The sequence below is a fragment of the Phalangium opilio genome, unplaced genomic scaffold, assembly GCF_054372755.1.
Source record: "Phalangium opilio isolate 3A_F unplaced genomic scaffold, DU_Popi_V2 ptg000037l_1, whole genome shotgun sequence".
In the NCBI taxonomy this organism is placed as follows: domain Eukaryota; kingdom Metazoa; phylum Arthropoda; class Arachnida; order Opiliones; family Phalangiidae; genus Phalangium; species Phalangium opilio.
The window spans coordinates 7,945,091-7,959,227 of NW_028324160.1; the positions used below are offsets into that span (position 1 = coordinate 7,945,091).

Sequence of the window (14,137 nt, forward strand, 5' to 3'; positions counted from 1 at the left end):
AGCATTGCAATATTATAAATTTCCCTTCGTTATACTCTAATAATCATCTTTAAATGGTAATACCGAGCTTGCCAGGACTCGAACCTGGAATTTTCTGCTTCGAAGGCAGACGCGTTATCCATTGCGCCACAAGCCCGTTAGAGCTTGATAAAAATGCTATTGAAGCATTGCAATATTATAAATTTCCCTTCGTTATACTCTAATAATCATCTTCAAATGGTAATACCGAGCTTACCAGGACTCGAACCTGGAATTTTCTGCTTCGAAGGCAGACGCGTTACCCATTACGCGTCAAGCCCTTGCTTCGTGTTATAAAATTTTTTTCCAAACATTGTATTTATGCATTCTTTATGACGCATAAAAGATCTTTTACAAAAATAAGCAACGAGCTTGCCAGGACTCGAACCAGGAATCTTCTGCTTCGAAGGCAGACACGTTATCCATTACGCCACAAGCCCTAGCTTCGTATTATAAATAAAATTTCCAAACAGTGTTTTGATGCATTCTTTATGACGCATAAAAGATCTTTTACAAAAATAAGCTACGAGCTTGCCAGGACTCGAACCAGGAATCTTCTGCTCCGTAGGCAGACGCGTTATCCATTGCGCCACAAGCCCGTTAGAAGTTGATCAAAATGCTATTGAAGCATTGCAATATTATAAATTTCCCTTCCGTTATACTCTAATAATCATCTTTAAATGGTAATACCGAGCTTGCCAGGACTCGAACCCGGAATCTTCTGCTTCGAAGGCAGACACGTTATCCATCACGCCACAAGCCCTAACTTCGTATTTTAAATAAAATTTCCAAACATTGTATTTTATGCATTCTTTATGACGCATAAAAGATCTTTTACGAAAATAAACAACGAGCTTGCCAGGACTCGAACCTGGAATCTTCTGCTCCGTAAGCAGACGCGTTATCCATTGCGCCACAAGCCCGTTAGAGCTTGATCAAAATGCTATTGAAGCATTGCAATATTATAAATTTCCCTTCGTTATACTCTAATAATCATCTTTAAATGGTAATACCGAGCTTGCCAGGACTCGAACCTGGAATCTTCTGCTCCGTAGGCAGACGCGTTATCCATTGCGTCACAAGCCCGTTAGTGGTTGATCAAAATGCTATTGAAGCATTGCAATATTATAAATTTCCCTTCCGTTATACTCTAATAATCATCTTTAAATGGTAATACCGAGCTTGCCAGGACTCGAACCTGGAATCTTCTGCTCCGTAGGCAGACGCGTTATCCATTGCGTCACAAGCCCGTTAGTGGTTGATCAAAATGCTATTGAAGCATTGCAATATTATAAATTTCCCTTCGTTATACTCTAATAATCATCTTTAAATGGTAATACCGAGCTTGCCAGGACTCGAACCTGGAATTTTCTGCTTCGAAGGCAGACGCGTTACCCATTACGCGTCAAGCCCTTGATTCGTGTTATAAAAACATTTTCCAAACATTGTATTTATGCATTCTTTATGACGCATAAAAGATCTTTTACAAAAATAAACAACGAGCTTGCCAGGACTCGAACCAGGAATCTGCTGCTTCGAAGGCAGACGCGTTAAGTGTGACCGAGTATTAGGGCAAGGTTAAATTTTTTTGTATTCCCCTCTATAATCCCTTCCCGACCTGATGTAGAAAATAATTTTCGAGGCGCACCTACGTGTCCAACTAAATAATTTAGGAATTTTTTCTCACTTTTATATATTAAAATTACCATATAACGGAATTTGTGTGTTTTTACTTCTTATATAGTTAATGTTGTGGACGTTTCAACTTTTGATGGCAATTCAACTGGAATGGAACTATTTCATTTGTTTTGTTTTTTTTCATTCGCATTAGAACACATTAGAAATCCGAAATACATTTATGGATCATAAAACGAAAGTTGTGTGTCTTCATCTATAGAGAACGTTATTAAGTGGCTAGTTTTACGGCCTGCTCTTGGGCCGTCTTGTATATTTTAGTGGTATTTAGTTCAACAAAATAATGTTGATAACCAAAAATTTAATTCTCATGAGGCTTTTTCTTAACAAATAAAAGAAGAGACGAAAAACCCGAGCAAATATTTGAGTCACAAGGTCGCTAGTGGTTCGACAGTAAGGCACGGCATATTGTACTTGACAGTACAGTTTATTCTATGCAAGGTCACCACTGAATGGAGAGCCCCAAGATACACGTTTTTCTTATCAGTCAACTCGATCGAACGGGCCAAGCCCAAAATTATCTTTTTTTTTCGATAACTTAAGAGAGAAACAGAAGAGGATATATAGAGTCCCACAAAATCCGCGAGTCTCTCTGATTCACGTGAAACCATTATGCTTCCCCCCCCTGCCCTGAACCCTTTTTGGCACCAACCGTCCTGGTCGTGTCAACCTGGAAAATTTCCGCTTCTTACCTTTAGCCTTTTACACTGCCAGGCTGCCCATTATTCTCATTTACAAAAACACTAGTGTTCGAGTCGTTAGAGCATTTTCCTCAGCATTCCAGAAAATTCTGCTAACTAAAGTAAGTTTCTAATTATAATAAATTTACCTTACTGTTTTACTACCGGTATATAGATGGGTTATGGTTATTAAAATAAGAATTATTATCTATATACTGGTATTTTAATTTTGGAATATTTTTAGGGAAATGTAAAATAGTTATGAGTTAGGATGATATTTTTTTATAATCTGAAATGAACTCTAATAAACATTTTATATAGAGTTTGTGACTACATCCACTGTGAAACTGGGCCCCAGCCTGAACTCTCATTCCAAAACAGATAATATCCTCAACACGATAAGGTATGATTTTATTACTATGATCCTGGTCAAGAGGAGTTAACAATGACTATTTTCTTCCCCAAGATGTTAAACATTTTGTATCAATTGACTTCATTTTCAACTCCTTTTGAACAAAAGTTTGCTAGGATTAATATACTGGTTTTATAGTTATGACGGTAAATTAAATATTAATAAACCGACCAATAGCCAATTATTGTGGTTGTAGTCTTAATTTTAGCGGTGATAGAAACTTCCAATGTATTTATCGTGGGGTAGTGTAATTGAAACAACACTGGTAGAGGCTGCTTTTACTGAGTAAATTTTCCCGCTAATTTATCCGCGGTATTTAATTACAAAGGCTCAAGCGTGGAAGGAAACGCTCATTTTAAAGGGAGGGTGAAGAGAAAAATCAATTTATTCTTCATCGGTCCCTTTACTAAAAATATGACCCGTTTGCTTTGTTAAACATTCAGGAATGATATCTAAATTATTTTAAAATTAGAAAAGGTTTGTGTTTTCGAACTACGTCATTGATAAATTAAACAGGCCTTTGAGCTAAGCGATGCCATTGGAAGAACGGGGGTTTTAGCTTATCATTCCAGTCAGATTTGAGAGAGATTTTTGGATTTTAAAGCAGTTTTTAGGTGGGATTTTGAAGTTTCAATGTAAATTCTCTTTAGGGATTTTGGCTAGTGTCCGACCCCTCGGGTTTTTACCATAGGAATATTTATTTTATTTTTTCAGATTTCCAAAAGGATGGAATTTAAGTGTTCGTTAAGTGGGTGTTCATTTAGAACAAAAGCATACGGGACATATTATAGACATGCACTGTTAAAAATAAAGGTATTTTGAAGGTACTATAAAATACCTCCGCGACCTTTTTAGTACCCATGAACGTATTTTATTAGTTGTCTCACAGTGCGGGTATTAAATGATTTCGAAAAAGGTATTTTGGAAATATAAGGTATATAATGAAACCTTTTAGAGTTTCTGCGCTTCTGCTGGTATGTTATCGTACCCTGGAAGTAGAAAAGGACTTAACAGACTCCTTTAGAGGGAGTTTTTAGTTCCGGCGTGCTGATTATAATTAACACTACGAAAGTAAAATACATGATATAATACTTCAAGCCCAAATTCTCTAACACTAACTGTTTACTTCACCAGTAGCACTAGTAATGACAGCGTAGAAGAAATCTCTGTTGGAATATTATTAATAACCATAAAGAATAGGTTCGGTAGGGTAGAATAGGGTAGTGGTTTTCTACCCGAGATTTCAATTTCAATCTCAAGTTTCCTAGCTAGTGGTTTTTCTTGAATATATAATTACATACAATTAACATTAATTATTTTCTTTGACAGCTATGTACACTAGCATACGTTACATCATTTAAAGGCAATACAATTATGATATAAGGCTTACATAGTTAATATAAAGGTTTGAATCCGAGCTTACGCCTTCAGTCGCCATTCAGAAAATATCCATGTATATGAGACCCTGAATTACCTTTACACTATAACAGTATCACACCTTCCTTAACAAGGGGAAGCTAAATATAGTATCGGGAAATGTAGAGTGGTTAATCCCTTGCTTACTATGCGAACTCTCACGACCCCGCAAGCCTATGGCGCAGACACTTAAAGGCGAGATGGAAGGCAAAATTTTACCCTCATCCCGTAAGCCCACAACACAGACACTAAAAGTTGAGATGGAAGGAAAATATTACTCTCGTGTCTTTCAGTCTCATTTGCATCGAAGTGGTGTATTGCTTACCATGTCTGAAAATGATTCAAGCCCGCGGTAATAAAGGAAAGTTTACCAGTTTCAAATGTGGCGCAAATATTTTTGATGGCGCGAAAGTATAATTTAGACCTGTTTGTGGGTTTTATTTGACACCTAATTCGGTAGCACAAAATACCTTTAGAAGTATATTATCGAACTTTTTTGAGTGTTAACAGGTACCCTTTTCGGTAATAAGGAGTACCTTTCACAATTTGAAAGTTTTATTCCGACCTTTGTTGAGGTTTAAATGATACCCATTACGGGATCACAAAATACCTTGTAGTCCTCAAAAGTACCTTCTTCAAGAGGTATTTCATAGTACCCTTACACAACGGTATTTTGTAGTACCTATATAGGTACGTCTGGGGATGCATTGAAAAATACCTTTAAAGGTACTAGACAGTACGGTTATTTTTTACAGTGTGTTTCGTTGCATAAACATATCCCAAACTTAAGCTTTATTTGTGATTTCCCGAAACGCCATTTAGTATTTTCTAAATTTGTATCATTTAAATCTCACGCGAACCGATTTCACAAAACTTCTTTAAAGTCATTTGATATTGATAATTTAAAAGTTCAGGAAATTTCGTCAGATAATTTTAAGTGTACTGTTAGAAATTGCGACTATCACTGTGATAATTTAAAGACCTTTTACTTCCACGCAAAAGCACATTTCAAAAACGAGTCTTCAATAACTTGCCCATTCAAAGAGTGCTCTACGCGAAAGTATACTTCTATATAAAATCGATGAGTTGCCACTTTGCTCGAAATCATAAGTCCAAATATAGCCTTCAACTGAGACCCGAAAAAGTTCCAAGTGACTTAACACCTGACCATATTATTAGAGAAGAAAGTAATAGAACAGAAAATGAAGTTGATGATTATGAGAATGCATCTGATTCTTTATTACCTTCAACTAATTTTGAACCGTCTTGTGATGAATTTTCTCATAGCCTCGGTGTTTTTTATCTAAAATGGCAGGCGAATAAGTTTATGCCTAGTTCTACTGTGCAGTATGTAGCAGAAGAAATTTCAAATCTTAAATATTTAGAAAAGAATGCGATGATTGAGAAAGTAACCGTGGAACTTAAAAAAAATGGATTAAGTACTGATGTAATAACCAAGGTAGTTGGAATCTGCTCGGAAGAGAGTGCATTTGAAAAGGCGAATGAAAATTTTAAATCAATTTATCTCAGGCACAAGTTTTACAAAAATAATCTTAGTTACATATGCCCGATTCCTATTTTGCTAGGTTATCAAAATAAGAAAAAACAATTTTATCATTATGTTCCAATAAAAGATACATTATTAGCTCTAATTTTAAATAAGGAAGTTAGAAAAGTTTTGAAATTTCCTAAGCCCACCTATATTCATGAAAAAAACCAATTGTTGGAGGATATCAGTGACGGAAAAATATTTCAAAGGGATTATGTAAAACAAAATGAAAATGCATTCCACCTTCTTTTATTCCAAGATGCTTTCGAAACTGTTAACCCTTTGGGCTCGGCAAAAAGTAAACATAAAATAGTAGGAGTTTACTACACACTCTTAAACATTCCCAAAGAATTTCGATCAACAGTTGATCATATTCAATTAACACTTTTTTGTAGAAGCTCGCATTTTAAACTTTTTGGCAGTAACAAGTGCCTTGAGAAATTAGTAATGGATTTGAAGGTCCTTGAAACGGATGGTATTTTTGTAAATGGACACAATCACAAAGTTTTTGTAACCAGCGTTCTTGGAGACAATCTTGGAAGTCATGAGATTGGGGGCTTTAGTATGAGTTTTAAAAATGGCTTTATTTGTCGCTATTGTTTCATTCAAAGTAAAGAAATACACGATGAAAAAGTTTTCCCAAAGAGAACTATAGCCAAATACAACAATAATGTCAATGAAGTGCAATTAAATCCTGAGATAAAAAATGACGAAGGAGTTAGATTAGATTCAGTTTTCAATCAATTAATTAATTTTCACGTATGCTTGCCTGCAATGCCTCCATGCTTAGCGCACGATTTGTTTGAAGGGGTAGTGGCAAATGATCTGCACCGTTACCTATTATACTTTATCAAAGAACGAAAATGGTTTTCTTGGAACTATTACAACTATGCAATAGCCGAGTTCAAATACCAAGGAAAAGATGCTGCCAACAAACCATGTTGTGCCAATGGTGGTGGTAATAAGCTGTCTGGGGACGCTTCTCAAATTTGGTGCATATTAAGACTACTTTCATTAGTGTTTCGAGACAAAATTAGAGATTATTCTGATCCAGTTTGGCACTTATATTTGCAACTGAAAAAAATTGTTGAGGTCGTGGCTGCCCCTAAAATCTCAAAGCACAACCTCGCTTTATTGGTAGTTAGCCTATCTGAGTACAAACAAAATTTACTAAATGCATTTCCGGATTATCAATTGAAACCAAAACATCATTACTTCTTTCAACACTATCCAGAACTTATTTTGCAATTCGGCCCGCTTATAAGAGTGTGGACACTTCGATTTGAAAGCAAACATGCAGTATACAAAAAGTTTGCAAATAACACCAAAAATTTCATGAATATAACCAAAACGCTGGCTGAAAAACATCAACTTCAGCAAGCATATTTTTTGTGTGGTTCGCCTTTCCCACCAAATATCAAATACCACAACTCTCATATATTTCAAGAACATGTTTTCGGGAAATATTTGTTAAACAAAATCAGGGAGCTAAAACTGTCAATCCGAGACATTGTTTGTTCTACAAAGCTAGACTTGAAAGGTAAACCACTATCGTTATCCCTATGTTTTTATAATCGAAAAGCGAGGCTAATGCAGTGTGATTGAGAGCAAGACCAGATGCACTTCACCGAGGGGGATGACAAGGGATACTTAGGTGTACAATATGTCGTGAATTCAATGCACTGTCAAAGCTGAGCTCTTTGAACTCGGGTGTATACACAGAGATCCAAAGAGTCTACCCCTCGACTTCACTAAGAAATAAATCTAACTAGAAGAAAATTATTTAGATTTAAAAATAATTTAAACAAATACAAATTTTCATATATAACAGTCTTATATAAAGCAAAGCGCGGCTCTTCTGGCGCCCCTAGCATTCTGGCTTATCTTCTGGACACGAATTTTACCTTGCCAAAGCTTAGCCAGGAAAGTGATCTTTAAGGGGCACCAACGGAGCCGCGCTTTCCTTTAAACCTTATGACTGAAGAATATCTGATTAAAAGGACAATGAAATGATGACGCAAGTTGTTTGTACTTGATTTCAAATCCATTTAAAAAACTTACCAGAACATCCCCTGTTAATTTAAATCTAAATGCATACTTCTGGGGATTTAGCTCAGACGCGAATCTGTTTGCAAAAATTTAAAACAAGACGTAACGTAATCCACAATGCATGCATATGTCAAAGCACCACATTCTAAACCGTTTTCCGATATATTAACGCCTTCTTAAACAATTTGTAATTTCTGTGAAAGGTACTACTTATGAACGGGGACAACTTGTGGTTTGGGAATCAACAGAGGATGAAATTTTATTTGGACGTATCGAGACCCTGATAGTTCCTAACAAAACATCTGATGTAGTATATATTTGTGCATCTCTGTTTGGCTCCAAATATAATTGGGAATTACACCTTTACGAGTTATTCGAGATTAATCAAAGGCGTCTAGCAAATCTGGTTGATCTTGCTGATTTCTATCCTCTTCCGGTCTATTATATATTTGGGAAAATGTTTTTATCTTTAAAGCATAATGTTTGTCACCCCTAGAAGTTTCACAGTTGGTTAGAATTCCGGATTTGATGTTATTGGTGGGTATTTAATTGATTTTTTGAGAGGGAATTATGTTAAATATACTGCCAGTCAAGTAACATTACGTTTCAAGACATATTTATACCGTTATTTTAAGCTTCAAAATAATGGGGACTATATATATCGAAGTTTTAAATTGCGTTTGTTTTCAAAATTATTTTCATATAATGAAATTGTTTTATAGATGGCTGCAGCCTATTCAAGAGATGCTTCAGAAAACGTTACTGATTTTCTATCGAAAGCCTTGTCAAACTTGGATAAGGCAGCAATTAAAGATCTCACTGAACACCTTGCCAGTGACAAAATAGGCGTAGAGAAAGTTGACGATCTAAAATATGTATCATTGTCGGACCTTAACGACACGGCTCTAAAACCTATACAATCACGAAGGCTTCTGAGTTTCATAAAATCGAACCTTCTTGATGTAGCACCGGAAATAGGTTGGTGAAAAACCAAGCCCAATTTAGCATAAACTATACACAGCTACTTGTAATACTTCAAATTTTGATTATTTTAAATAGTTTCGGAGAAAGCTCTTGGTCCAACAGCTTCTGGAGCTGAAGTCAATGACAAATTATCGTCCAGTAATGCAGCTTCAAATTTAAGCCAGCCTTCGGTAATATTTAAACCACATAATATTATTTCCCCATATTTAATTTGGTAATTTTTATTAACTTCATGTTAATATCACCCACAGAAATCAGGAACTTCATGTATAAATACTGACCAAACAATTTCGGCCTATGTATTAAATATGGATATTTTCAACAAGCAAGTTCAAAAAGCTTTAGCAACAGATGTGCAACTCTCACAAAACAAGTCGGGAAAACCAAAATATTACCTCTCCGTGTCGAGAAGATTATATAACCTTAAGTATCCAATGAAAACGTCGACCTTTTTGCCCTCATCCTTTCCCGCGCTTTGCGCTTCCGCATTTCATCCTTACTCTCAACATTATCTTCCTCCATTTTACATATAAAAATCAAATACTCACAAAAAGAAGTGGCAAAAACCTGCTGGCTCTTTACAACCACTTAATTTGACTTAATATCCAATTTCCAACAACAATAATATACCGGTAGTTTAATTGACAACCTACTAGCATCGAAATTCTCATAAGGAATGGCTCCCGCGGATAAAAAACGGCAATTTTCAACTAGGTGGGCGTTATCTCATAAGATTTGAAAAATATCATTTGTCTTTTTTACCAATGCCTAACCGTTTGGATTTTTTAAAGCAGTCTTAGCACCAAAAAATATTTTTGAATGAGGATAAAAAAGGTCTGTCCTCTCGTAATTTTTAAAGCTTTTCTCATGATTACTCTATACAACAGTAACAAGGAGTATAAACCCATTAGTGGAAGCAGTATTTTTTTCCCAAAACAATCTCGCTTATGTTTATGCAATGAATGAAATATATCACAATGCACGGGCCTTGATAGATATAGGAGGCAATGAAGGAAATATATCGCATGCACGGGCCTTGGTAGATATAGGAGGCAATGATAATCTCTCTCTTTGCACGAGAGGTTTATCTTTAATATTTAAATAAATATAATTATTTTTAATTATTTTAATCTTCAATAATTAACATTAATAATAGTTAAATCGTTTAAAATAAAGTTATACCTATTATCTTCTCAAACTTTGCTAATATTGACGTTTAAAGTGAAGGGTACCCCTCTTCCCGCTTTCTTCAAATTTTGGGGTATATATACGATTCGTTTCCATTATATTAATAAGGAAAAAGCGCAATTGCGAAAACCTTCGGTGGTCGATCCCACCTTAGGGAGGCTAGACGTTTCTCGTAACCCTAGCTGATCGCCGCGTATATCCTAAAACCAAACGATGATAATGGAGTAGAAGCCAATGATACAGATTGGTGTCTATGTGGAATAGACGGAAGACCAGTGGATGGTGTTGTTAGAAGCCAGTGTAAGTGCAGACTGGTGTCAATGTGGGATTGACAAAGAACAGAAGATGGTGGTGATTAGAAGCCAGTATGTACAGACTGGTGTCCACGTGGAATGGACGAAGACCAGAAGATGGTGGTGATTAGAAGCCAGTAAGAACAGACTAGTGTCCGTGTGGGATGGACAAAGACCAGAAGATAGTGGTGTGAGAACTCAAGTGGAGGAGCCATTTCCGTGACTGTGAAAGCAGTTCGGAAATGGCGAACACGTTTGCTCCGATACGCAAACTGCGAACGCGGTCACGTGGGTGTAACAACGGACAGACAGACACACACACAGACAGACACACCCACAGACAGACACACAGACACACAGACAGACACGGCCGTTACAGAACCTCTCCTGGACTACGTCACACGGAAAGGTAAAAATCGGAATGCTGTTGTAAGGAATCTGGTAGATGATGCCATCAAACGATCCCCAAGGCCTAGTCGGAGCGACATGAGGATAATAGCCAGTCATTTCAACCAACGTTTCCCAAACGCTGTAAAGGACGTAATTGATGGAGAAGTGTTAGGATGTGGTTATCATAGTTTTACGGTCCAACTGTACGTACGGCTTGAAAATCTTTCCCGACAAACCGAAAAAGTGATGCCCTTGGTAAAAAACATTAAGAAAGGAAAACAGGCTCGTTTGATTGATGTAAACAATACAAACCTTAAATTCAACCCGACAATAAATGAGGAGGAGTTGCAAACGTCAGAGGATGCATGTGAAATTTTAAAGAAAATGTTTTTTGAAATGAATCCTGATACTAATATAGTGGAAGCACGAATGAAACAGACCTACGGTCTTCAAAGACTTGATATACATAATAATACTAGTGTTGAAAATCTCCTTGAAAAGTGGCCATTTTTATTTGAACTTGTTGGCCTTAAAGTTCATTTGCAAGAGATGATGGGAAAAGACATTTTTTCCTTATTTGAAAGGTTTTTCGACTTGAAAAGCAATATTTTCTGTACATTTTTTGCTAAGAGTACCAAGGATATGTGCAAAACGACTCTGAAAACTCTTAAAGAAAAAAATATTAGAAATCAAACAGCTGTGATTGGTTCTGTGGTATTAATGATAATGAATCATTTTAATGAAGCACCTGAGAACATTTTCCCTATCTTTGAAGTAAGCCGAATGAAATCGTATACTTCTTAATCTTTATAAAGTTCAGAATAACTGATTCGATTTTATACTTAACAGCTTGGTACTCCTAAAGAAGAGGTTTTGAAAAAAGTGCCACTTCATCCTTGCTTGATTGTTTTTGGTAAATAATTTTCTATTAATTACGTTCAAAGCAAACTCCATGGACTTTGTCACTTCTTAGGTCAAAGCTTGCCTGAAGCTACTGAACTGATGCTTACGGTCGACAGAAGAATAATTAACGATCATTTACCAAGTGATAAACTTGCTTTGGCACTGGCCATGTTCTTTGGAATGTTTTATGTTTTGAATTTGAAATATCCAGAGGGATGTCCATGTACTTTGGAGTTGTTTCAGAGGTAATTATAGACTTTCATAGAGCCTGGTGCTTCATTGTTTGAAGAATGGTTTAATATAGATCCTATATTCCTTGAGACTTATCCTATATTTCTTGAGACTTATACTATAGAGCTATTTCAGAGGGGGTAATGGCTACGTCACCAATGCTATTTGCCCATAGAGAAAACCCTCACAAAATGTCCGCCCTACACACTCAAAGGCAGGCCCAATTTTCGTAGCAGACGAAATTTTCCCCCACTGAAATAGCTCTATAGATCCTATATTTATTTCTTGAGATTTATAATATAACCTATAGTTCTTGAGTTTTTAATATTTTTAGAAATACCAAAATATATTTCTCGCGGCTTGCACACCATATTTCTAAAGCGTTTAGCCCAAAGGTTACAGCATAGGGTTGTACTCCTTTTTGGCTCGAAGTTCGTCTAACTAATTATCTAATTCCATTTTTTTACTTATTGCAAAATTAAATTGTAAAAAAACTAAGGATATAGTTGACCCGAAAGTAATAGGCCTTCTAGGTTAATGCTGATGATTTTTGTTAAAAAGTAAAAATCCTAATAAAAGCTAAAATTTAAAATCATTTTTGTTTTATTGTACCTAATTTCTGATATATTCAAGGCAGATACCATTTTTACCATAAGCATATCATACAACCCGGGTGGTATGATCTACTTCATATTTTATCTGTTGAAACCTCTTACGTATTTGAATCCAGTTTTTCATTTTAACAACATTATCACTAAAGTAACTTTTATGGAAATGATAAGTATTTTCTACGGGTTTCGCTGTAGAAATTATATTATTATTTCTGTAAAAGCTTCATGAATATTTAGCGTAAACTATACACGATTTTGTATTGAGACTACTTCATCTCTTCCGTAAAATCTACAGAAATTGTGACATATTTTCTACCGATTTCCCTGTTGAAATTACTCTTTCACTACAGTTAGAGCTATGTTTTTTTAGCCCACTTATCAGTTGAAACTACTCTAAAACGCAAGTAGATGTTACTGAAATATAACATGTATTTTCTACACGTTTCGGTGGTAAAACTGCACTATAACATATGTCAATTTTACTGAATTATAACATGTATTTTCTACAACTTCCCTTGTTAAAACTACTCTATCACCCAAGTCAGTTTTACTGAATTAAAACATGTATTTTCTACAATTTTCTTTGTTAAAACTACTCTATCACCCAAGTCAGTTTTACTGAATTATAACATGTATTTTCTACAATTTTCCTTGTTAAAACTACTCTACCACCCAAGTCAGTTTTACTGAGTTATAACATAAATTTTCGACAATCTTCCTTGTTAAAACTGCTATATCGCCCAAGTCAATTTTACTGAATTATAACAGGTACATTTTACAAATTCCTCCGTTAAAAATACACGTCCATTTGAGTGAGAGGTACAGTTGAAATTTGTGTATTTATCACATTTTTTCCTACTAGTTTAACGGATCTAGCCATGTAATTTTTACAGGAACTTAGTCACGTAAGTTCAACCGTAAATTCCCTGTAATATAATTTTACAGGATAACCTGTTTCAATTGCATGTATGTTATGGCTACACCGGCTTCCATAACTTTCCTGTAATTTCAACAGTTTAAATTTCTCTCAGTGTATTAAAATGAAACAATTCGTTGTCAGAAGTGGGGTTCGAACCCACGCCCTCATACGAGGATCAGAGCTTAAATCTGACGCCTTAGACCACTCGGCCATCCTGACACGTTCTAAACGTTTTCCTTGAAAATGAAGCTATAGTACCACCCGAAATATCTCTCGGAATTCTATGCTCCATAAAGCCACTCACTTGTTTCCATACTAGAGAAGCGCTTCGTGAGCATGAGAAACATGTTATTAAAATGAAACAATTCGTTGTCAGAAGTGGGGTTCGAACCCACGCCCTCATACGAAGATCAGAGCTTAAATCTGACGCCTTAGACCACTCGGCCATCCTGACGCGTTCTAAACGTTTTCCTTGAAAATGAAGCTATAGTACCTTCCGAAATATCTCTCGGAATTCTATGCTCCATAAAGCCACTCACTTGTTGCCATACTAGAGAAGCCTTTTCTGATCATGAGATACATGTTATTAAAATGAAACAATTCGTTGTAAGAAGTGGGGTACGAACCCACGCCCTCATACGAGGATCAGAGCTTAAATCTGACGCCTTAGACCACTCGGCCATCCTGACACGTTCTAAACGTTTTCCTTGAAAATGAAGCTATAGTACCACCCGAAATACCTCTCGGAATTCTATGCTCCGTAAAGCCACTCACTTGTTTCCATACTAGAGAAGCGCTT

The 14,137-nt window shown here is 36.0% G+C and overlaps 9 non-coding genes across 9 annotated transcripts; all 9 read right to left on the minus strand.

Annotated features, from left to right (window-relative positions):
- Positions 1–63: 63 nt before the first annotated feature.
- TRNAR-UCG (transfer RNA arginine (anticodon UCG)) lies at positions 64–136 on the minus strand. The gene has a single exon. It is a non-coding gene; the product is annotated as a tRNA-Arg (tRNA).
- Positions 137–385: 249 nt separating this feature from the next.
- TRNAR-UCG (transfer RNA arginine (anticodon UCG)) lies at positions 386–458 on the minus strand. Its single transcript has one exon. It is a non-coding gene; the product is annotated as a tRNA-Arg (tRNA).
- An 86-nt stretch (positions 459–544) lies between these two features.
- Positions 545–617, minus strand: TRNAR-ACG (transfer RNA arginine (anticodon ACG)). Its single transcript has one exon. It is a non-coding gene; the product is annotated as a tRNA-Arg (tRNA).
- A 91-nt stretch (positions 618–708) lies between these two features.
- Positions 709–781, minus strand: TRNAR-UCG (transfer RNA arginine (anticodon UCG)). The gene has a single exon. It is a non-coding gene; the product is annotated as a tRNA-Arg (tRNA).
- An 87-nt stretch (positions 782–868) lies between these two features.
- TRNAR-ACG (transfer RNA arginine (anticodon ACG)) lies at positions 869–941 on the minus strand. Its single transcript has one exon. It is a non-coding gene; the product is annotated as a tRNA-Arg (tRNA).
- Positions 942–1,031: 90 nt separating this feature from the next.
- Positions 1,032–1,104, minus strand: TRNAR-ACG (transfer RNA arginine (anticodon ACG)). Its single transcript has one exon. It is a non-coding gene; the product is annotated as a tRNA-Arg (tRNA).
- A 91-nt stretch (positions 1,105–1,195) lies between these two features.
- On the minus strand, positions 1,196–1,268 carry TRNAR-ACG (transfer RNA arginine (anticodon ACG)). Its single transcript has one exon. It is a non-coding gene; the product is annotated as a tRNA-Arg (tRNA).
- Positions 1,269–13,473: 12,205 nt separating this feature from the next.
- TRNAL-UAA (transfer RNA leucine (anticodon UAA)) lies at positions 13,474–13,557 on the minus strand. The gene has a single exon. It is a non-coding gene; the product is annotated as a tRNA-Leu (tRNA).
- A 151-nt stretch (positions 13,558–13,708) lies between these two features.
- On the minus strand, positions 13,709–13,792 carry TRNAL-UAA (transfer RNA leucine (anticodon UAA)). The gene has a single exon. It is a non-coding gene; the product is annotated as a tRNA-Leu (tRNA).
- Between the last annotated feature and the right edge of the window lie 345 nt (positions 13,793–14,137).